General features: G+C 35.8%; 1 protein-coding gene across 12 annotated transcripts in view; it reads right to left on the bottom strand.

The window, feature by feature from the left end:
• The window catches only part of BMPR1B (bone morphogenetic protein receptor type 1B), a 420588-nt gene that overhangs the window by 176177 nt on the left and 231078 nt on the right, over positions 1-13333 (bottom strand). For 5 of the 12 annotated variants that reach the window (XM_081595667.1, XM_081595657.1, XM_081595575.1 and 2 more), the window contains one exon: positions 1581-1733. The exons of the other annotated variants lie outside the window; for them this stretch is intronic. The gene's annotated coding sequence lies outside the window, so the exon portion shown is untranslated. The remainder of the gene's footprint in view (positions 1-1580; positions 1734-13333) is intronic. 12 annotated transcript variants of the gene reach the window in all.

The raw sequence follows: 13333 nt of genomic DNA, 5'->3' as shown, positions 1-13333 counted from the left end.
AAAAGAGACCCAGTGAAAAAGAGGATTCGATGATTTTAAGATTGCAGACGTAAATGAAAAATAAACTGGGCCATAAATTCATTCAATCATTCCACTCCTTCAGTAAACAATTTTGAATATCTAATATATGCCCACCATCGATAACATAAAACTAAAGAAGACACAACTCCAGACTCCACGTAGCACCCCGGCAAAAGCTATAATGCATAGTAATAAAACCAACGTAAGAGCTATATGTAAGTGAAAATATACAAGCGCTTAATTCATAGGGAAGGAAAAGTAGTCATGGAACTAAGCCTAAATGGGGTGAGTAGAATTAGTGTAGGAAAAGAGGCGGAGACGGATCCATCCCATAAGAGGCAGAGCTGTGAGAGATAGTACAGTCTGTGCAAAGAATGACAAGCAGTCTCTATGGATGGAGCAGAGGCTGAAATGGAGGGAGAAGCAGGAGACAAGGCAAGAAAAGGAGGAAGGAGCTGATCATGGAGGGCCCGGGCTTTTATAACTGTCATCCTCCTGGCAATGAGAAACCAGTGAGCGGCTTTACGAAGCCATGTGGCATAAGAAAATTTGTAAAGCTGTGTGCAGGATGGGTAGGAGGGGAGGTAAGCAAAAATATAAAAGCCCAAAAAGATTGTTCTAAAATTATTAATAAATTTTGGTTCATCTGATCTTACGTAATGGCGAACACATAAACCTAACGCAGTCACTACTCTGACAATCAATGAGTTACCGACTTGCTCAGAAAAAAAAATAATAACTTGCAAAATTTGAGTAGGAAACTAATAAACAGAACATACGCACTTCAACTTTAAATGAATAAGTTCAATTTTCATGAATAAGTAATAATATTAAACTGTTAATACCTTTCATAATACAATTAAGATGCTAAGTGAATTAAATTGAAATGAGCTGAAAACATTTATCACAATCTGACATTCCAATTATCTTATCTCATGTTACTTTCATGTTACTTTATGACCCACTTTTCAATGCTGTCATATTATTTTGTCATTTGTTGCTTTTATAGGATTACTACTTAACTAATGATCTAAGTTCTTTTGTTTGAAATACAATTCACTGGTCTTAAAAATCTGGTTGAAATTAAATAAACAAACCTACTCAATTTTACTAGGTTGCTTGCTGGAATTTATATCACAAAGAAATTTACACAAGGGTGAATTGCTGAGGCAAAATTATAACTATGACATGTAATAAGCAATCCTATGTTAGAATTTATATCACATTTTGCATATATTTTAAAAGATCATTCAAATTACAGTTAATATTCCACTAAGCAATGCTACCTTGGAGAAGGAAACGGCAACCCACTCCAGTATTTTTGCCTGGAGAATCCCATGCACAGAGCCTGGCGGGCTACAGTCCATGGGGTTGCAAAAAGTGGGACACAACTGAAGTGACTTGGCACGCACGCAATGCTACCTTTACTTTTATGGTAACTGAATTTTCACTGTCAATAAGCCACACTGATTGCTAAAAAGTGGTATATTTTCCCAGATATAATAATTGCAATCAACTGTGATACTTTATTCTGGTATTTTTTATTCATTTTATATCACCTTAGATCCATTTAAGAGGGCTAAGTAGAACTGGTCCTTAGGAGTTCTGTGAAGACACGGTCGAGTTTCACACAGCTAGCAGTTTTCTGGTCCTCGGCTTTCACAAGCTACTGCAGGCCTGGCACTCCTACAAAAGCTGGCTGGACAGCACTGCTGCTGAAAGCAGAGGGAAAGCTGAAGTAATAAGATGCAGGGGACAGGGTTCAGCCTATGCAGACTAAACATCCGAAACAGTCAAAAATTTTCCAAAGCACATGTGGCTCAGTTATGGAGTGACAGAAGACAAACTAAGCTGATGCGACCAAGAAGAAAGGAGATGCTGGCAGCTGCACGTTCACTGCCTTTAATGCAAGAGCTCACTGCTCATATTCATGAAGTTCAACCATATGTTCTGTGTATTTCAAAAGATTAATTTTAAGAATCACTGCGACAATCTGTTGGTTCTTCTGCAGAGCTAGGTTGTAGGAAGAAATGTAATTTTTCTTAATTTTTAGGAAACATTTTTCTTCTTTTACAAAACCACAGGGTTTCAATAGCTGGCCAGTTAAAACTATTACTATTCATAAACTCTGCATGCCTAAGAACTTGATACAACTTAAAACATGTACCACCCACAATCCTACTTTCGGCTTAGTCAAGAGAAAAACATCAAATTTAGATCCCCATTAAATGCTATAACTAGAAATTCACTGAATGCTTAAATAGCAAAATTTGAGGATGAAAGCAATGATGGTGTTGTTTTTTTTTTAATACATAAAAGGGTCTGTCTATATTTCTATCAATATCTATATTCCATAAACTTTGAAGCTGACCTGTAAAGACTGGATACAGAGCACAGTAGATTTCATTTTCAAACAATGGCCACAACAATATCTCCTATCCCAAATGCTCTTCTTACATCCCATTGAGAGGCGAGGTCTAAATTCTTTCTCCTTGAATCTGGATGAGCTGATGATATAGTGACACTATATATATATAGTGAAAGTGACACTATGTGCTTCAAGACCAGGTGATTAAAATATGGTCCGACCCTCACCTGACTCATCAGAACCCATGTTCTTGAAGCCCCTGGCTACCACTTTAGCAGTCTGACTACACAGGGGACATGATGCTAAAAGACCAAACTGCCAATATGGGGAACTCACAGAGTCCTTAAGACTGCATGAATAGAGACATGCCTGGACCGCACCTTCAGGTGCTTCAGCCTCCTGCTATTTTGGCTCCAGATACCAAAGACTTCAAATGCATGAGAGACGGAGTCAGAACCACCTAACTGAGCTCTGCCCAGAATTCTGGCCCACAGAAAGCAGGAGATAACATCGGTTTTGCTGTCTCAAGCCACTGCGTTTTATAGTTCTTTGTTAGAAAGCAATATATAACTAGAACATACTTTGATATCAGAAGTGAAAGTAGCACAATAAAAGTAAGCGAACTCAAAACTGATAGTATTGACTTTTAGATCAGACAGCAGATGGAAGCCTGAATGAGACTGTCAATGAGACCTTGATGTGCCTCAAAGAGTTTTGACTGTGAGGGCCCCAGAGAAACAAGAGTTATGTTTTCTGAAGGCAGAGAAGAGAGTCTTGCTCAGTGGTTGAAGGACATTTAGCAATATGATCGCACACATTGAGGTAAAAAATAGAAAATGTACCTAATGAATGCCAAGGAATTAATTTAAGGAGACTTCTGAACAGAATACTGAAAGGAGCAACTGCCTCCCCTTTGCTACATACAATATGATGCTGATAGAGACAGATGAGTTCACAAAGGAACTATTCTGTTTTCAGCAAAATTTGGAGGAACTATTAAAAATAAGACTGAACTTTCTAGGTTTGAAAATAAAACTATTTTTCATTTCCTATTGCTTCAGAGAGCAAAATAAAAAAGGAGCCTCAGGGAAAAGATAAAATGCCAGGTGATGTCAGAAAAATCTGGTCTACAAGTAAAGGTAAGCATGTGACTATAAACACTCTGTATCAAAATTTCAGGAATATCAAGAAGGTTGCCTCATAGATTCTTTAAAATAGATAAAAGATCTTCTAAGGATCTTAAGGGAACAAGAAGACAACTTTCTCCTCTAAGCAACAGGACTACTAAGAATTTTAAGGTTGGGAATGGGGTCGGGGGACAAAGTTGGGGTAAGGGGTTAAGAGGTACAAGTTTTTAGTGTTAGTTGCTCAGTCGTATCCAACTCTTTGCAACCCCATGGATGGTAGCCCGCCAGGTTCCTCTTTCCATGGGATTTCCCAGGCAAGAATACTGGAGTGGGTTGCCATTCCCTTCTCCAGAGGATCTTCCCAACCCAGGGACTGAACCCAGGTCTCCTGCATTGCAGGCAGATTCTTTAGCATCTGAGCCACCAGGGAAGTCCCACAAGTTACGAGGTATAAAATAAGATATAAGGATGCAATGTTCAGTGCCGGGAATAAAGCAACAGTCAATAATAATTTATATGGAGTATAATCTTAAAATATCAAATTACTATGCTGTATATCTGAGACTAACATAATATTGTAAGTCAATTATACTTCAATTTAAAAAAAAAAAGTAAGGGTGTTATCACATCACAAAGGGAACCTCTGGTAAAAGAGCAATTATCTCAGAAATTTGGGGAGTGTGGCTTTTGCTAGCAGAGTGAATTATAAATTAACATATAAGAAACTCCAAAAATTTCTTAGCAAATTATTTCAGTTGGAGCTAAAAGCAAACAAAAACACCACAAAATAAAAAGTGGATTTTGGACCCTAAACTTTCATGCACAGGTAGAAGCTTGAGAAAACTTGTCAGCAACAAATACAGTCCATGTTTTTTTAGAAAAAGAATGAAGATTCAGAGGATGGAAACACGGACATAATGAGAAGAATCCAGAGTCAAGGAGAACAATTCCCAGAAAAGGACTGAGCCCCAACTTAAGAAAATGACAGCAAGACCATCTGGGTTTGATATTTGCTGTGGAATACAGCAGCCTCTCAGTTCTCCGTCTTGGAACAGGTGGGACCACAGAATTTTCCTGTGCCTGTCATACCATAAAATGTTGGCTACGTAAAGGGCAGATAACTTACGTCTTTAGTTCAAAGTTTTTCAGCAAATCCTCTAGCTCAAGAATGTTCAATACTTGAAGCCTTACTCAAGGAGCCTCATCTGCACATGGATTTGATTTAGCAGACAAGATGCTAGACTTCAAGGTAATGCAGGAATGGAATGAAACTTAGTGAGGTGGCGGGGGTAGGGGGGGCTTTGGTGGCAAACATAAGCATTTTTTAAATGTAAGAGGGCTGTAAAGGCGTGGTCAAAGAACGGCCAGAGGCAGAGAGCTGCAATAATATCTCTCATCCTACCATGTAGAGGGTAGTATGCCTGTCTACAAGATACTTATGAAAATGCATGCATGTATGTACACACCTAGAATAAGTAATGGAAAGAAATGAATCAATATGACATCTATGGTTACCTAAGGTGATGAAACTAATGAACAAACCTATTTTCTTTTTATTGTCTGCATTTCCCAAGTGTACTACAGAGAGCAGATTATTTTCATATTCAAAAATATCATATAAAGTTGTTCATTTAGGGCATATATCCAGAAACAATGAAAACTCTGATTCAAAAAGATACATCCACTACAATGTTCTCAGCAGCAGTATTTATAACCAGGACATGGAAGCAACCTAAATGTCCACGAATGGATAAAGATGAATGAGTAAAGAAGATGTGGTATAAACATATAGTGGAATACTACCCAGCCATGAAAAAGAATGAAATAATGCCTTCTTCAGCAACATGGATGGAGCTAGAGATTATCATAGTAACTGAAGCAAATCAGAGAAAGACAAATATCATATGATATTAATTATATGTATAATATAAAAAATGACACAAATGAATCTATTTACAAAACAGAAATAGACTCACAGATACAGAAAATAAACTTCCAGTTACCAAAGGAGAAGAGGTGGGGGAGAAATAAGTTAGGAGTTTGTGATTAACAGAAACACACTACTATATATAAAGTAAACAATAGGACCTACTGTATGGCACAGAGAACTGTATTTAGTATCTTGTAAAAATCAATGAGAAAAAAGTCTGAAAAAATATATATATAACTGAATCACTTTGCTATACACCTGAAACTGACACAACATTGTAAATCAACTATACATCAATAAAAAGTTGTTTGTTTGGAAAAAATTATTGAATTAAATATCAATTGAAAATAAAAACAGATCTGAAGAATCAGTATTAGTAGAGATAAAGTTATTTATCTAAATAAAGAGCAAAAAACAAGTTAGCTAAAATTACAACTAACAAGACAATGAATGCAAATTATATGTTTTAAGTGGACCTAATTCTCCCCAAAATACTTTGTAAAGATGACTCATAAAATTTCTTCAAAGAAGATTTTATGTTATCCATAGACTGAATGATTTTTTTCACTTTATTATTTATTGTGGGGGAAAAAAGAATATTAAAGAATTGAATATCATATATACTACATCTTGCATTAATACCATTTAAATATTCCTCTAATTTCTTAAAGATTCTGAGCACAATTATTTATAATATTTATAATAAATGATCACCCAAACCTTCAATACAAATGCAATACAATGTCAAAGAACATCAAATGATCTTAAAATCATTTAGGAACCTTATTTAAAATTATCACTCTTAAATAAGATTATATCACTTCTATAACTTTTATTTTTTGCATCTTTGTCTAAGACATGAAATATATTTTAAGTGCAAAAACTACATTAGTTTAAGATTATAGTGTTATGTAAGAGAGAAATTGTGTCACAGCTTCCTATTTTGTGGCAACAAATACATTAAATTAGGTTAAATTTTATTGCTAAGAACATTTATACTAGCCTTATTACAATTTACATATGAAGTGTTCAATGCTTTAAAAACTTAAATTTTGTTGGAAAAATCAATCCAAAATATTCTGTAACATTAAATATTGAAGGTAATAAATCTGTCAATGAATAAGCTATAAGAGAAAAATGGTAATTAAATCTGATCTCTGTGGTGTCATATTTGATAAGATCAAGAAGGTAAATAGATATGGAACTGCTGCTTGCAGCTGAGCCATCTCTGAATTAAATTAGGATACTGCAAGCTTATCCATCATGTTTTAATTGTCATGTGAAACTAAATACAAGTTAAATGACTATGTGATAGAGATGAGGTCTAAATTGTTTTTCTTTAAAGTGACAGACTGAATAATAATCTATCTTAGTAAAATGTAGTTCATAACAATGACTAATTTAATTAATAAACATGTTGAGTTCAAAGACTATTGGGATCACCCTCTTCGAATCAATGAACGTTCAAACAAATTTTTTGCCGAAATCAAATTAACTCTTTCTAAAACACATCCATTCCTACAGAGACAACTTTTTTATTTATCATTCTACAGGCCAGTTCTCCCATTTGCAAGTACTGAAAGAGGCTTAGAGATGGGTGACTTTCCATAATGTCAGTCAGTGAATCAGAGGTGTCAAATAGTAGTTTCTTAAAAACTTGACAACTCTACATAGTTTCTCTGACAACTTTTAAAGTCTCTTGCCTCCTGCCTGGGAGATACATTCTAGATTCTCACAAACGTGTTAACACAGGATTCTAATATCCTATCAAAAACCGAATGGCCTCTGGAGGACACCTCTGCTTTATTTAGGAGATGGAAATTGTACCTGACAGAGGAGGTCACACAACAGGCTGAGATCACGTGTGAAGCGGGAAACGGACAAGTGTCCATTACACACAGTGTCAGAAGTGGTACCTTGAAATCACTGTCAGGTGATTAATCACTCCCTCTAGTTCAATTTTAGTAATAGCAAACCCTCTTCAAATTATTATTCTGCTAGTGTAACTGAGGTATATGAAGTGTAGGGAAGAAGACTGTCAAGTGTTTTTGTGATTTTTTCACAGTAGCTTTGTGATTCAAATGGAAAATTACTCTAGAAATTAAACTTTAATGATTTTCAAACACTATCCAAAACTTCAAAGTATAACTAAAGTATTTCCTCAAATATAAAACATGATTCACATGATGCAGCACACCACCAGTTTATGTAGCACTAAGGGGGGGAAAAAAAACACGCTGTGATTGTCATATGATGACATTAAACCATATCCCAAATTCAGTGATCATAAAATATGTTAATACTGTATGTCTTAGGATCAATGAATATGCTTGGCTTATTTTAATGGGTTTACAAGAGACAAAAAAAGAATTTAAAAGGCTGTAAGATATAAAACAAGTATATAACAAAAACATAATCCTAGTCTTGCAAGTAACTAAAAAATTAATCTCTAATTATAGTTCTTAAGCATAGTAAGTGTTGAAACATTGAGAAATATAGCAAACATTTAAAAACTCATGAAAGTATCACTTTTACTTCTTAAAAAACCACAAGGCAATCAAAGCACAGTAAACATTAACTCTTTAGCAGACTTCTAAACTTAAATACCTAATTACTTGCCAAAGTTAGAATTTCAGTGTACAAATATTTACTGGGCATGAACTGTACACCAGGCTCTATTACAAGAACTGAAGACACAGAGGGGAAAAAAGCAGACAGAAATCCCTGCCTAAGTGGATCTCACATTGTAGTGGGTAGATAAGAATAATAAACAAGATTTCAATGTGAAATATCATGTTGGTGAGGAGGAAACTAAATCAGAGAAGGAAGATTTCCATTCTTTGATTCTATTATTGCAGTAAGAACACAGGCTCTTAATCCTAAAATCCAAATGTTTTTAAAGTAATCAAAATTTTGTTAGGATAAAACATGGTGCAGGGGAATGCTTTGTGATGGGCTACAAGTTTTCTGAGGGTATTACCCAATGTCAAAATAAAGTCCTTCAGGTTCGGAATAGAATGAACAGCCTAGTCTATGGGTATGTGTGTTACTTGCTCAGTCATGTCCAACTCTTTGCAACTCCATGGACTATAGCCTGCCAGGTGCTTCTGTCCATGGATTCTCCAGGCAAGAATACTAGAGTGGGTAGCCATTCCCTTTTCCAGAGGATCTTCCTGACCCAGGGATCAACTCTGGGTCTTCCACACTGCAGGGAGATTCTTTACTATCTTACTAGCCTGGCAACGCAGGTTTCTATACCAGCATTTGTCTCAGTGATAGAATGTAGTCACAGGGATGGATGGAATGCAGCTGATCAAGATGATCTGAGATATAGGGATGAACTATGGTTGCCCAGAAAAACTGCTAGAAAATCCACAAAACAAGTATGAGTGAAGCTGGATAGAACCTGTAGAACATGAGGGACATTTGACAGTAGATAATGGAGTAGTGAGGGAAGGTAGATCTCCAGGAATAAGACCTAATTATTTTAGAACATGGATCAAGGGTACAAGGATATAATGGTGTCAATGGTAAAACTCACTAATCAAGAAGATCTTCAATTCTCACTGACTTAGCACAGGATGGATTCTCAAGTTGTCTCAAACACCAGAGGTCCATGGCTCTGTGCCTGCCACCTGCCCGACTCCATGAGCTGCCTTCAAGTGTCAGAGTAAGGATCAAAGTGAAAAGTAACTCAAGGAGTATAAAATTACTTTGAGGTTGCCGCTTCTCAAATGCTCCTCCTAACATTTCAGTGTCTAAATTGGCAGCGTAAATTTTCTGACATTTCTCAGCCCACAAAAATAAAATATCTAGTTTTTAAATAAATGTAAAATTTGGCCCAAAACTCGACATAGCATTTTCATTTTCTCATGTAATGTGCAGTCCATGAAAAACAGCGTTCTTATCTTGCTTTTATTTATTTTTTTTTAATTAAGTACTCACCACGTCCCAGAGCTGAGCATTATAATGTTCCTTTGTGGAGGCTCAGTCAGATCTTACCATAAGGAATGAGGGAGACATGGCGCCTGTGGAGCCACCACTACTAGCAAGGTGTGACCACTTTGGTCTTTAGCTATGTCTTTCTGAACAGAAAATAAGCCACACAAATATTATTAAGTAATAGCATCTGGACAGATGCCAGGAAAGTCCAAAGAGGACAAAAAGGAAAAGAAACAAAATCTCTCTGAATGCAAAGTTACAAGTACAGTTTATATTTGGACAGCTAATAGGGAAATTAATCAAACCACTAAAATGTCATTATCACTGCCTTTACGGAGATACCCTCCAAGTGAGATAACGAATACGGTCATGTGCAGTATCTCACGTTCTCTAATAAAATTTCAGAACTTTTTTGAGTTGTTAGAGTACCACAATCAGACTTTTTAATGTTCTTATTATTTTATTAAATGGCCAAAGGAAAATTAATCTGTTTCAATATGGACAGTTCAGTTCAGTTGCTCAGTCGTGTCCGGACTCTTTGCGACCCCATGAATCGCAGCACACCAGGCCTCCCTGTCCATCACCAACTCCCGGAGTCCACCCAAACCCATGTCCATCGAGTCAGTGATGCCATCTAACCATCTCATCCTCTGTCGTTCCCTTCTCCTCCTGCCCTCAATCTTTCCCAGCATCAGCATCTTTTCACATGAACAAAACACGTGTAAATTAAAGTTATCTGTTCTATAAGTTAATAAAAATTGTATTTTTTCTATTTTCAAGTACAGAAAGCCACTTTACAATAAATGTGACTGTTGTACATATTCTGTAATGATAATGTTGCATTTATAATACTTCCTACTTTCTGAATGGCTGATTCTAGGCAGTCTTCCCAATTCAAATTACATTAATCATTAAACCTAAGAAAGATGTAAAATGTATGTGTATGTCTACTTAACAGGGTTGAAGACTGCACAAAAGGTCTAAAAGGGCTTATTCTAGGTCAAAAAAGGAAATTATCCCTTAATTCAATGGTTTTATTTTTCTGTAAACTAACAGAGGTTGAATATAACGCAACTTTGGGGGTTTTATCATGAATTCCTATCTCCTCCCTACATATCAGTATTATATAAAAGTATCTCACCTGCTTAGTTTCTGCCTGTTTTTGTCACCTCCCAAGATAAAACAATTTCTTTACTACAGGCTGACTAATATGTCTCCAAGGGCCCTCATTCCCTTCATGGAACTTCTAGAAACTCTCCTTAAACTTTCCCACACTGTCTCTTAGGATACAGTGGGTTGTGCTCATGAAAATTTTTCAGTATAGACATAGCAAGTAAAATATTTTTCAATGACTGCACATAATCTGCATGAAGTCATCAAACTTCAGGTTTTCAATTCTTAAATGTACTTTAAGTTAAATCTAATAAAATGCAAATATTTCTTAGGCAGGACAATTAAGTCATAAACTCTCTTGAGAACATTTATGCCAAATATACACAGACAAGTGAAGGTTCTGGAATTATCCAATTATAGGGAGATTTTCCATATAGCTCATTATACAGAGTTCATGACTTAAAAGAATATCCACTATATAATAGATTATTCATTGTAAAAAAAATACACTGTGGCCAATTAAGAAGTTTGCATTTTTTCATTACAATGTATTTTTTACCTTTGAGTAAGAAGACATATGCCTGTTTTTCTTATGGCAAATTTTTACACTGTTTTTCCAAGAGTATTTAAGTGTTCTATTTTCTTCTAAAACTGATATATCATTCATTTTAATACTCTTAGTTCTATTTTTGTTTCTATGCTTATAGTTTTTATTCTTTTGATAATTTCTCTGAGAAAGAGAATTAAATCTATATATTGAAATACTATTTTTAAATATTTTTAAGTTGGTTATATGAGAATAATTCTCACTTTTACTTAGGTAGGTTTAAAGCTAATTTTAACTTCAACATGTGTTCTCATGAAATGTATTCTCAGAACAAGAAAAATTACCAGGGCTGTAAATCAGAAACAACACAGAACTAGTTATTCATCAAGGCTATGTTACTGCCACTTAACATAGTGTGCCGAGTAAGATATTGCAAGGTGGCATATATCAACTTTCAACCCATTTTAAAAGTCAATATTTAAACTAAGGGAGTCCAAAGCCAAGACATTGTGTTGAGAAACTCAAAATCTGTTTTCTACAACTGTGTGGTCTTATGTCCATTCTAAGTGCTTTGCTGGCTCATACTTTCCCTATTGCCAGTGAACCTGCTTTCCAATGTTTGTCCACAAATGCTTCATCGATGATCACAGGGTCATTGCTCTAAATACTGTTCAGGGCTCTTGAGTGCCTAAAGACGTGTCATCATATCAATGCTCCTCTGCATATATGTAAACATGAGAACACGGACACAATTTACTCTTTTAGTCTAAAACAAACTACATTTCTTTGAAAGACATTCAGTGTACCACTAAGTAAATTCAGAAGATAAAAATCAGTCCCACAAAATATGAACATGAAAGTTATTTTCATGAAAGTTACTTTCATGAAAGTTACCAATTCTCCTTATTTTCTCCAATTTCTTTCAGCAGTTTTAAACCAAGAGAAAATCTGCCTGAAGGGGGAAAAAAAAAAAAAGCTCTTAACTTCAATCTAAAATCTCTTACATAATCCAGGCCAGAAAATAAATGGATGTGCATGGACCCTATCAAAAACCTGGATCTTTTTCTTTGACTACAGGGAGCTTATCTCAGATTTCTCCAGTGATAAGAAATACCATGAACAGTTAACTTTGGTGGGATGTCTACTACGTGATAGGCTTTAGACATGGCTTTACCTCTAATCCTCACAAACCCTGAGAAGGCATCACCCCATTTAAATAGTGGAATCTAAAGTCAGAGAAGTTTTATTTTGCCTAAAGGCATGCAGAGCTCCGATTCAAATTCAGATCTGAGAGCAAAACAGGTCTCTCTTCTGTTCTGCTCTTTTATCTAATGAATAATAGAGATGATTTTAATGGATTGTCCCTCTTCTATCAGTTCAGTCGCTCAGTCCTATTTTTTTTTTGTCATGTCCGACTTTTCTTTTTCACAGTCTTCCTGTGACCCCATGGACCATAGCACACCAGGCTTCCCTGTCCACCACCAACTCCTAGAGCTTGCTCAAACTCATGGCCATTGAGTCGGTGATGCCATCCAACCATCTCATCCTCCGTCGTCCCCTTCTCCACCTGCCTTCAATCTTTCCCAGCATCAGGGTCTTTTCCAATGAGTCAGTTCTTCACATCAGGTGGCCAAAGTATTGGAGCTTCAGGTTCAGCATCAGTCCTTCCAATGAATAGTCAGGACTGATTTTCTTTAGGAATGACTGATTTGATCTCCTTGTTGTCCAGGGGACTCTCAAGAGTCTTCTCCAACACCACAGTTCACAAGCATCAATTCTTTGGTGCTCAGCTTTCTTTATGCTACAACTCTTGTATAAGTAAATACAACCTCATTTGTATTACAGTCTCACTAGATAATATTCAAAGTATAGCTCCCTCTATTTCTTCTAACTTGAACAACTAAATAGGGGCTTAATTTTCAAAAGATCAATCAACAATAGTAAATGATAAGATACACATAGAAATGTGAGGTCTGTGCAATAAAGCACAGATAAAGCTAACAGAAACAATTGATCAACAGAAGAAACTACAGAGTGTTTCAATAAAATGTATATATTAATATATTTATCAGAAAGTAAATAACACACATATGGAAAGAACATGCCTTAATATCTTGAAACAATATTAGGTCGTTTAAGGTAAGCAAAATGGGTGTCTGGCCATTTACCTGCTAAAACACATTCTGGCATGGAAACTCTGTACTGGGAAAACTCTGTATGTTACGTTCTAGCTTATGTGCTCTGTGGACAATGAATGTGACAAGTGTATTAAGCAAAGGAGTAGC

The sequence above is a fragment of the Giraffa tippelskirchi genome, chromosome 1 (assembly GCF_054371585.1).
Source record: "Giraffa tippelskirchi isolate mGirTip1 chromosome 1, T2T-mGirTip1v1.2.pri, whole genome shotgun sequence".
NCBI classification, from domain to species: Eukaryota; Metazoa; Chordata; class Mammalia; order Artiodactyla; family Giraffidae; genus Giraffa; species Giraffa tippelskirchi.
This window is presented reverse-complemented; position numbering and strand designations above follow the sequence as displayed.